Consider the following 9,186-nt stretch of genomic DNA (forward strand, 5'->3'; position numbering starts at 1 on the left):
GGAATTGTCACGACTTCCGCCGGATTCGGTCCCTCTCCTTGTTCGGGCGGCGTTCGGTGGTCGACGTCACCGGGCCTTCTAGCCATCATTGATCCATTTTTTCATTTTCCATTGGTTTTGTCTTGTCTTCCCACACACCTGGTTTCAATCCCATTCATTACCTGTTGTGTATTTAACCCTCTTGTTTCCCCTCATGTCTTTGTCAGAGATTGTTTGTTATTTCAGTGTTGGGTTGTTTTTGTATTGGTGCGCGACGGGTCCTCATACCCACTTTGTTTATTGTTATTAGATACTCCATTACATTCAGTTTGATTCTCCTGCGCCTGACTTCCCTGCCACCTATACACACAACTCTGACACCTGCGCCTGACTCCTCTACACCAGCTACACACAGACCTCATTACAGGAATTGTTTTAAGAAGGTCTTACCAAGGATCATTTAGCTATTTGATTTGATCAAACATTGAATTTGGTCTTACTGCTATTAGTCCGTAGAAACACGTTGAATAACATATACATGGGAAAACAAATGGTAAAAATAAATAAAACAATTATGAAAAGGAAGTATCTGTCCTCTATCTGCGCGATATTAAAAATAAGATCTGAAAAAAATAAAAAATAAACATTTTTTTTTTTTTTACTGTGAAATGATCCATTTACTTCCATTCATTTAGCAGCCCAGTACTGGGTTACCTTCAGACGAGTCCCGGGACACTTGTGTCGGAGAACTGAAACGGAGCACATCACCATGTTCATGAGAGTCTCGTCATTCCATAATTCCATATTAGTTTTCAAACCGTTCTGACAAACATCGTTCTGTAGCTCCGACATCGGTGGAAAATATGTGTTCTTAAACTGATGGATTTAATGGAAAAAAAATTATTAGGCTGACTAGATTAACGCGTGGGTCAGTCGACTATGTTTTTTAGTTTGTTTTAAACAGTTCTACATCACGCTAGTCAACCATCTGTCTCTTTACATCTCCCCCCACATTACACGTCCTCAATCGTTGTGACTCCAAGGGATGAAAGACATAAGATGAGTCAAGTGAAACAGTAAATGTTAGGTGAAGGAAAGCACAGCGGTACTCACTGACGTGTAGTCACTACTCCATAGTCTACAGTCAGTGAAACAGGTGACCAAGCACACTGCTCCACAGTCTACAGTCGGTGAAACAGGTGACCAAGCACACTACTCCACAGTCTACAGTCGGTGAAACAGGTGACCAAGCACACTACTCCACAGTCTACAGTCAGTGAAACAGGTGACCAAGCACACTACTCCACAGCCTACAGTCAGTGAAACAGGTGACCAAGCACACTACTCCACAGTCTACAGTCAGTGAAACAGGTGACCAAGCACACTACTCCACAGCCTACAGTCAGTGAAACAGGTGACCAAGCACACTACTCCACAGTCTACAGTCAGTGAAACAGGTGACCAAGCACACTACTCCACAGCCTCTCTCTTTTCTCCAAACTCATGTGACAATAGCTCCACCCTAGTGTTAACTTTAACCAACACACCTAGCAAGCAATCATATGACATAATTGATTCAACGACTGGGCTGTGTGTGTCTTTGTGTGTGTGTGTGTGTGTGTGTGTGTGTGTGTGTGTGTGTGTGTGTGTGTGTGTGTGTGTGTGTGTGTGTGTGTGTGTGTGTGTGTGTGTGTGTGTGTGTGTGTGCGTGTGTGTGTGTGTTGATAGGAGTTAACTACTGCAGACATACAGCAGTAAGCAAAGTCCACATTCAGGTGGAGCTTCTGTCTCCACTGTGCCAGAACTATTCTTTAAACATAACGTGTGATTGTGTGTGTGTGTGTGTGTTCGTGCGTGCGTGCGTGCGTGCGTGTGTGTGTGTGTGTGCGTGCGTGTGTCTACTTATGTGTGCATGTCTGTCTATCTGTCCATCATATTAATACTTAGTTTCCAAGACTCTGACCAAAATTAATTTGATCAAGGAAATTAAAGAGTAAACTTAAATATTTCCTTTGTGCACAAATCAACAGAACTTCATTCAAACGTTCTAATCTTCTCAAATTCACCTTGTTCTGTGTCACACAGAAGACTCGGGTCAGTACCGTAACACCAATTAAAACCACAGGTTCCAGACCCGTACACTGTGCATTCGGAAAGTATTCAGACCCTTGACTTTTTCCACATTTTGTTACATTACAGCCTTTCTCTAAAAGTGATCAAATATGTTTTTTCCCTCAGCAATCTACACACAATACGCTATAATGACAAAGCAATTTATTTATTTTTGTTACAAAAACAAAAACAGAAATACCTTATTTACATAAGTATTCAAACCCTTTGCTATGAGACTCGAAATTGAGCTCCGGTGCTTCCTGTTTGGATCATGCTTGAGATGTTTCTACAACTTGATTGGAGGACACTTGTCGTAAATTGATTGGACATGGTTTGGAAAGGCACACACCTGTCTATATAAGGTCTCACAGTTGACAGTGCATGTCAGAGCAAAAAGCAAGCCAAGAATTGTCCGTAGAGCTCCAAGACAGGATTGTCTCGAGGCAAAGATCTGGTGAAGGATACCAAAACATTTCTGCAGCATTGAAGGTCCCCAAGAACACAGTGGCCTCCATCACTCTTAAATTGAAGTTTGGAACCACCAAGACTCTTCCTAGAGCTGGCCGACCAGCCAAACTGGGAGAATCTTCCAGAAGGACAACCATCTCTGCAGCACTCAACCCATCAGGCCTTTCTGGTAGAGTGGTCAGACGGAAGCCACTCCTCAGTGAATGTCACATGACAGCCCGCTTGGAGTTTGTTAAAAGGCTTCTAAAGGACTCTCAGACCATGAGAAAAACCTGCTCCAGTGCCCTCAGGACCTCAAACTGGGGGTAAAGGTTCACCTTCTAACTGGACAACGACCCTAAGTGCACAGCCAAAACAACGCAGGAGTGGCTTCGGGACAAGTCTCTGAATGTCCTTGAGTTGCCCAACCAGAGCCCAGACTTGAACCCGATCAATCATCTCTGGAGAGAACTGAAAATAGCTGTGCAGTGACGCTCCCCATCCAACCTGACAGAGCTTGAGAGGATCTGCAGAGAAGAATGGGAGAAACTCCCCAAATACAGGTGTGTCAAGCTTGTAGCGTCATACCCAAGAAGACTTGAGGATGTAATCGCTGCCAAAGGTGCTTCAACAAAGTACTGAGTAAAAGGTCTGAATACCTACGTAAATGTGATATCCAGACTGTGTGAATGCACGTACCACTCTGAATAAATAAATACTGTTTCTTTGAAGATGTGTCTCTGGTCATGAAACTACAATACAGGCTGGTTGTCTAAACTAAGTACAATCTAAATGTCAATAGATTTTTAGATTCATTCTCAACAATGACAACATTCTAGAACTGAGTGATCACTCATCAAAGTCTGGTTTCCGTGGTAATCGGGTTAATGATTATATAATTGATTATTAAGTGTCTCTTTTCTCATAGAATGTGGACAGCTGTATAGAACACAATGCATTGCTAAGATGCTCAGATTTAACTTACTAGCTACACTCACCGACACAGAATAAACTTTGTCCCTCATGCTGGCCCTGATTAAACTGGTAAGTTTCCCTCTCACTACATGGCCAGACTTCTAGTGGTCTTCTCCACATGGCCAGACTTCTAGTGGTCTTCTCCACATGGCCAGACCTCTAGTGGTCTTCTCCACATGGCCAGACTTCTAGTGGTCTTCTCCACATGGCCAGACTTCTAGTGGTCTTCTCCACATGGCCAGACTTCTAGTGGTCTTCTCCACATGGCCAGACTTCTAGTGGTCTTCTCCACATGGCCAGACTTCTAGTGGTCTTCTCCACATGGCCAGACTTCTAGTGGTCTTCTCCACATGGCCAGACTTCTAGTGGTCTTCTCCACATGGCCAGACTTCTAGTGGTCTTCTCCACATGGCCAGACTTCTAGTGGTCTTCTCCACATGGCCAGACTGATGTGAAAAATGAACGGTGAAAAAAACAATTGGACCACTAGATTTAATGGATGTTATGACTCGTCCCTTGTGGCGGACTATTGTAGGCATAACAGGGTTAGTTATGTTTACACTTGCCACAGGAGAAATGTCTATTTAATGTTTGTGTACTCCTGTTGGTTGGTTGAATTTACATATCAATATGGTGTTTTGCCATTGGTCATGCTTACAGATAGAGGGAGATTGTCAACGTCAAGTCTTCCCAATCTGATAATTCAAGAGGTAGGTAACGTTCTGAAATACTATATTCTATGTATGCATTTACAATGTGTACAGGTGTTATTAACCTCGTTCACTATGTACATTTCCTGATATAAAATATGCGACTCGTTTCAGGAAACTAGGCGTATGTCGCGGGTCATCTACTTCACAGGAGAACCGTTTGAACGAAAACTTCTTATTTTTATCAAAATGTGTTTTTTTTGGGGCAGAAATGCCTTCTGGAACATGTGAACTTTCATGTGCTTTAATAACAAACTTGTAATCCATCTGTAAATATGAATAAAACATTTAAATTACAAGCCGAGATGGTTTATCCATGGAAAAAGCCAGAAACCTTCCCGCTAGCCATGATTGGCTGAGATAATGGACGGGCTAGACTAAGGGTTACCATGGCATCCGTCTATCTATTTATACAGGTAAGATACTGTAGTCTAGCTAGCGTCATTTTCAAAAATGACACTTACAATTATTTTTAATTGTCAGAAAGTTGTTTTCGTTTCAAGTTAAAGCGTACTGTTAGGTAGCTAGCTAACGCAAGCTTTCTGGCTCGCTAGCTAACGTTAACTGATTGGCTCGCTAGCTAACGTTAGCTGATTGGCTCGCTAGCTAACGTTAGCTGATTGGCTCGCTAGCTAACGTTAGCTGATTGGCTCGCTAGCTAACGTTAGCTGATTGGCTCGCTAGCTAACGTTAGCTGATTGGCTCGCTAGCTAACGTTAGCTGATTGGCTCGCTAGCTAACGTTAGCTGATTGGCTCGCTAGCTAACGTTAGCTGATTGGCTCGCTAGCTAACGTTAGCTGTCTGGCTCGCTAGCTAACGTTAGCTGATTGGCTCGCTAGCTAACGTTACGTGTATCGAATCAAATCTAATTGTATTTGTCGCATGGCGCCGAATACAACAGTGAAATGCTTACTTACAAGTTCTTATCTAACAATGCAGTTTTAAGAAAAATACAACAAAAATAGAAATAAAAGCAACAAATAATTACAGAGCAGCAGTAAAATAACACTAGTGAGGGGGTCCGGGACAGAGTCAATGTGGAGACTATATACAGGGGGTACTGGTACAGAGTCAATGGGGAGGCTATATACAGGGGGTACTGGTACAGAGTCAATGTGGAGGCTATATACAGGGGGTCCGGGACAGAGTCAATGTGGAGACTATATACAGGGGGTACCGGTACAGAGTCAATGTGGAGACTATATACAGGGGGTACTGGTACAGAGTCAATGTGGAGACTATATACAGGGGGTACCGGTACAGAGTCAATGTGGAGACTATATACATGGGGTACCGGTACAGAGTCAATGTGGAGGTTATATACAGGGGGTACCGGTACAGAGTCAATGTGGAGACTATATACAGGGGGTACTGGTACAGAGTCAATGTGGAGACTATATACAGGGGGTACCGGTACAGAGTCAATGTGGAGGCTATATACAGGGTGTACCAGTACAGAGTCAATGTGAGGGGGCACCGGTTAGTCGAGGTAATTGAGGTAATATGTACATGTAGGTAGAGTTATTAAAGTGACTACGCATGGATAATAACAGAGAGTAGCAGTGGTGTAAAAGAGGGGGGGGGGGGGGGGGGGGGGGTGGCAATGCAAATAGTCTGGGTAGCCATTTGGTTAGATGTTCAGGAATCTTATGGCTTGGGGTTAGAAGCTGTTTAGAAGCCTCTTGGTCGTAGACTTGGCGCTCCAGTCCTGCTTGCCGTGTGGTAGCAAAGAGAACCGTCTATGACTAGGGTGGCTGGAATCTTTGACAATGTTTAGGGCCTTCCTCTGACACCGCCTGGTATAGAGGTCCTGGATGGCAGGAAGCTTGGCCCCAGTGATGTACTGGGCCGTACACACTACCCTCTGTAGTGCCTTGCGGTCGTAGGCCGAACAGTTGCCATACAAGGCAGTGATGCAACCAGGATGCTCTCTTCTTTGTACCCCCGTAGTATAAACCAGCCTTTAGTCTTGAAATGTTTGGTTGTTTAGTACATGACCTCACATGTGAATCCTTAATGAGATGGGTGGGGCTGAAGCTTTAGAGGGTGTGAACAATGCTGAATGGGTGGGGCTAAAGCTTTAGAGGGTGTGAACGATGCTGAATGGGTGTAGACAAAGAAGAGCTCTCCAGTAGGTACCATACACTCATGGGCCATTTCTCAAAAGTCAGGTTACACGTTTATCAACTTTCAAAGCAGAATTACTCTCCTGTTGTTCCTCGACTGTAGTGTATGATATTAAAAAAAAAACACAATTTCAAATTTTGCTACATAAGACCGAATCGAGCCGGTCAGTCACATATATAGTCAACTGAAAAATATAAATGCAACATGTAAAGTGTTTGTCCCAAGTGGGTGGGCCTATGCTCTCCCAGGCCCACCCATGGCTTGCGCCCCTGCCCAGTGAAATTCATAGATTAGGTCCTAATGTATGTATTTATATTGACTGATTTCCTCAATAAAATATGTTTAATTGTTGCATGTTGCATTTATATATATATATATTTATATTCTGTATGTAAATATACGTGTGTGTGTGTGTGTGTGTGTGTGTGTGTGTGTGTGTGTGTGTGTGTGTGTGTGTGTGTGTGTGTGTGTGTGTGTGTGTAGATATTGGGGGCTTCCTGGGACGTGATTTTATATGTTATTGCTGTAACAGTGAGTTAGCTAGTGTACCCTCATGGTAACGGTCGCATTAGCTCCCTGCTAATTCACAGTTATTTCCATGGTAACAGATGAATCACAAACCTACAACCATCAACATACTGTTGTCCTGCCCATCTTAATGTGCTTCCTTCTGTCCGTCGTCAGGTTTTTTTATTGTATTTTGGACTATTTTAGTCGTTGTTATGGTGTTTGATTACAAAATACCCTGATATTGACATACAAGCAACAAATCACAAATTTGCAGCCATCAATATACTGTTGTCCCGCCCATCTTAATGTGCTTCCTGGTGTCTGTCATCAGAGTAAACACCAATCAACTGGGATCTCTGGCTGGACAGTCCTTTCTTTAAAAACACAACGCAGGATACTCTGGGGCCGAGACCAGTCTTCTAGTCTTCGTAGGACGTCTGTTACACAGGCTTTACTTTGTGTTTTGCAGAACATGTTCAAGTATGGTGTGACGTGTGAGTAAACCCTATGAACCACACCGTGAAACAAGTTAGCTGCAGATGGATACATCCTACTCCCTCATCATGCTCCCTCATCATGCTCCCTCATCATGCATCCTGATCCCTCATCATGCTCCCTGCTCCCTCATCATGCTCCCACATCATGCTCCCTGCTCCCTCATCATGCTCCCTGCTCCCTCATCATGCTCCCTCATCATGCTCCCTTCTCCCTCATCATGCTCCCTTATCATGCTCCCTGCTCCCTCATCATGCTCCCTCATCATGCTCCCTGCTCCCTCATCATGCTCCCTCATCATGCTCCCTTCTCCCTCATCATGCTCCCTGCTCCCTCATCATGCTCCCTGCTCCCTCACCATGCTCCCTGCTCCCTCATCATGCTCCCTGCTCCCTCATCATGCTCCCTGCTCCCTCATCATGCTCCCTGCTCCCTCATCATACTCCCTGCTCCCTCATCATGCTCCCACATCATGCTCCCTGCTCCCTCATCATGCTCCCTTCTCCCTCATCATGCTCCCTTATCATGCTCCCTGCTCCCTCATCATGCTCCCTCATCATGCTCCCTGCTCCCTCATCATGCTCCCTCATCATGCTCCCTTCTCCCTCATCATGCTCCCTGCTCCCTCATCATGCTCCCTGCTCCCTCACCATGCTCCCTGCTCCCTCATCATGCTTCCTGCTCCCTCATCATGCTCCCTGCTCCCTCATCATGCTCCCTGCTCCCTCATCATGCTCCCTGCTCCCTCTTCATGCTCCCTCAATGCATGGAAATAATATACCTATGGCTGTCTTTTTCACTATTCCAGAACGTCCTGATAAAGGTTTTTTGGTTGAATATCTCTTATCCAGGAGAACCTGATAACGGTTTAGATTGAATATTGCCTGAGGGTTCACAATGGGTTTTCACCAACAACAAATGGAGCAGAAGTTCTGCACCCCAATTCATTTTCAAGGAGGGGACGCAGAGAAATGTGTAGGGGATTGTGGGAAGGTGAGCGTCGAGTACCTTGCTAGATGTGCGGAAGAGAAAGTTGAGCTCTGCTCTCTACTTTATGCACATTTCAAGCGGAGCGAAGTTTTGAGGTGTTGGAACAAAGCGTTAAGTAGGGTTTACACAACTTCCGAATTGGCCAGATGAAGTTCTGCCCCAATTAAATTTCAACGGGAGTATGAGGAGCAATGTGCAGGGGATTGTGGGAAGGTGAGCGGCACAAACCCTGCTATCGGACCGATAGAGAAAAAGTTATTTAAAATATAAGAGTTAATAAAAATATAAAAGTTATTAAAAATATAACATTTAAGTTATTAAAAATATAAAATATAAAAGTTATTAAAAATCTAAAATATTAAAGTTAAGCTCTGCTCTATTTTATGCAAATAACATGCGGCCACCGCTGCCGTTAACCAATCAGGGGAGGAGCAGATTTTTGCTTGAAAATCTTCCGTTCATGAAACAACGTTCAGCCTGTTATTAGTTCCGGGCAAGCACAACCAAAACAAGATGGAGGAAAGCCAATCATCACTGTGTCTCGTTTTCCAATTCTATATGATTTTGCATTGCTAAATGTAAAACCATAAAGATGGCCTTGAGGCCGATATGTAAAGTGTATTTAAAGAGCAGTGTTCTGGTTTCTTCTTTTTTCTCATTTTATTTAACTGTTACCATGATACAACAAAGATAGCTCCTTTTTCAATTTAGAATACAGAGACAAAATCATAAGGTCAATGGCATGGTGGAAGATTGCAGAGATTGTTGGTGTTGACAGTGGGCGAAGAGAGTTTGCTTGTGCTGCCTGCTAGCTATGAACATCAAGCAACCTAAACCTCA

This window comes from Oncorhynchus clarkii, chromosome 11, assembly GCF_045791955.1.
Source record: "Oncorhynchus clarkii lewisi isolate Uvic-CL-2024 chromosome 11, UVic_Ocla_1.0, whole genome shotgun sequence".
Taxonomy (NCBI): domain Eukaryota; kingdom Metazoa; phylum Chordata; class Actinopteri; order Salmoniformes; family Salmonidae; genus Oncorhynchus; species Oncorhynchus clarkii.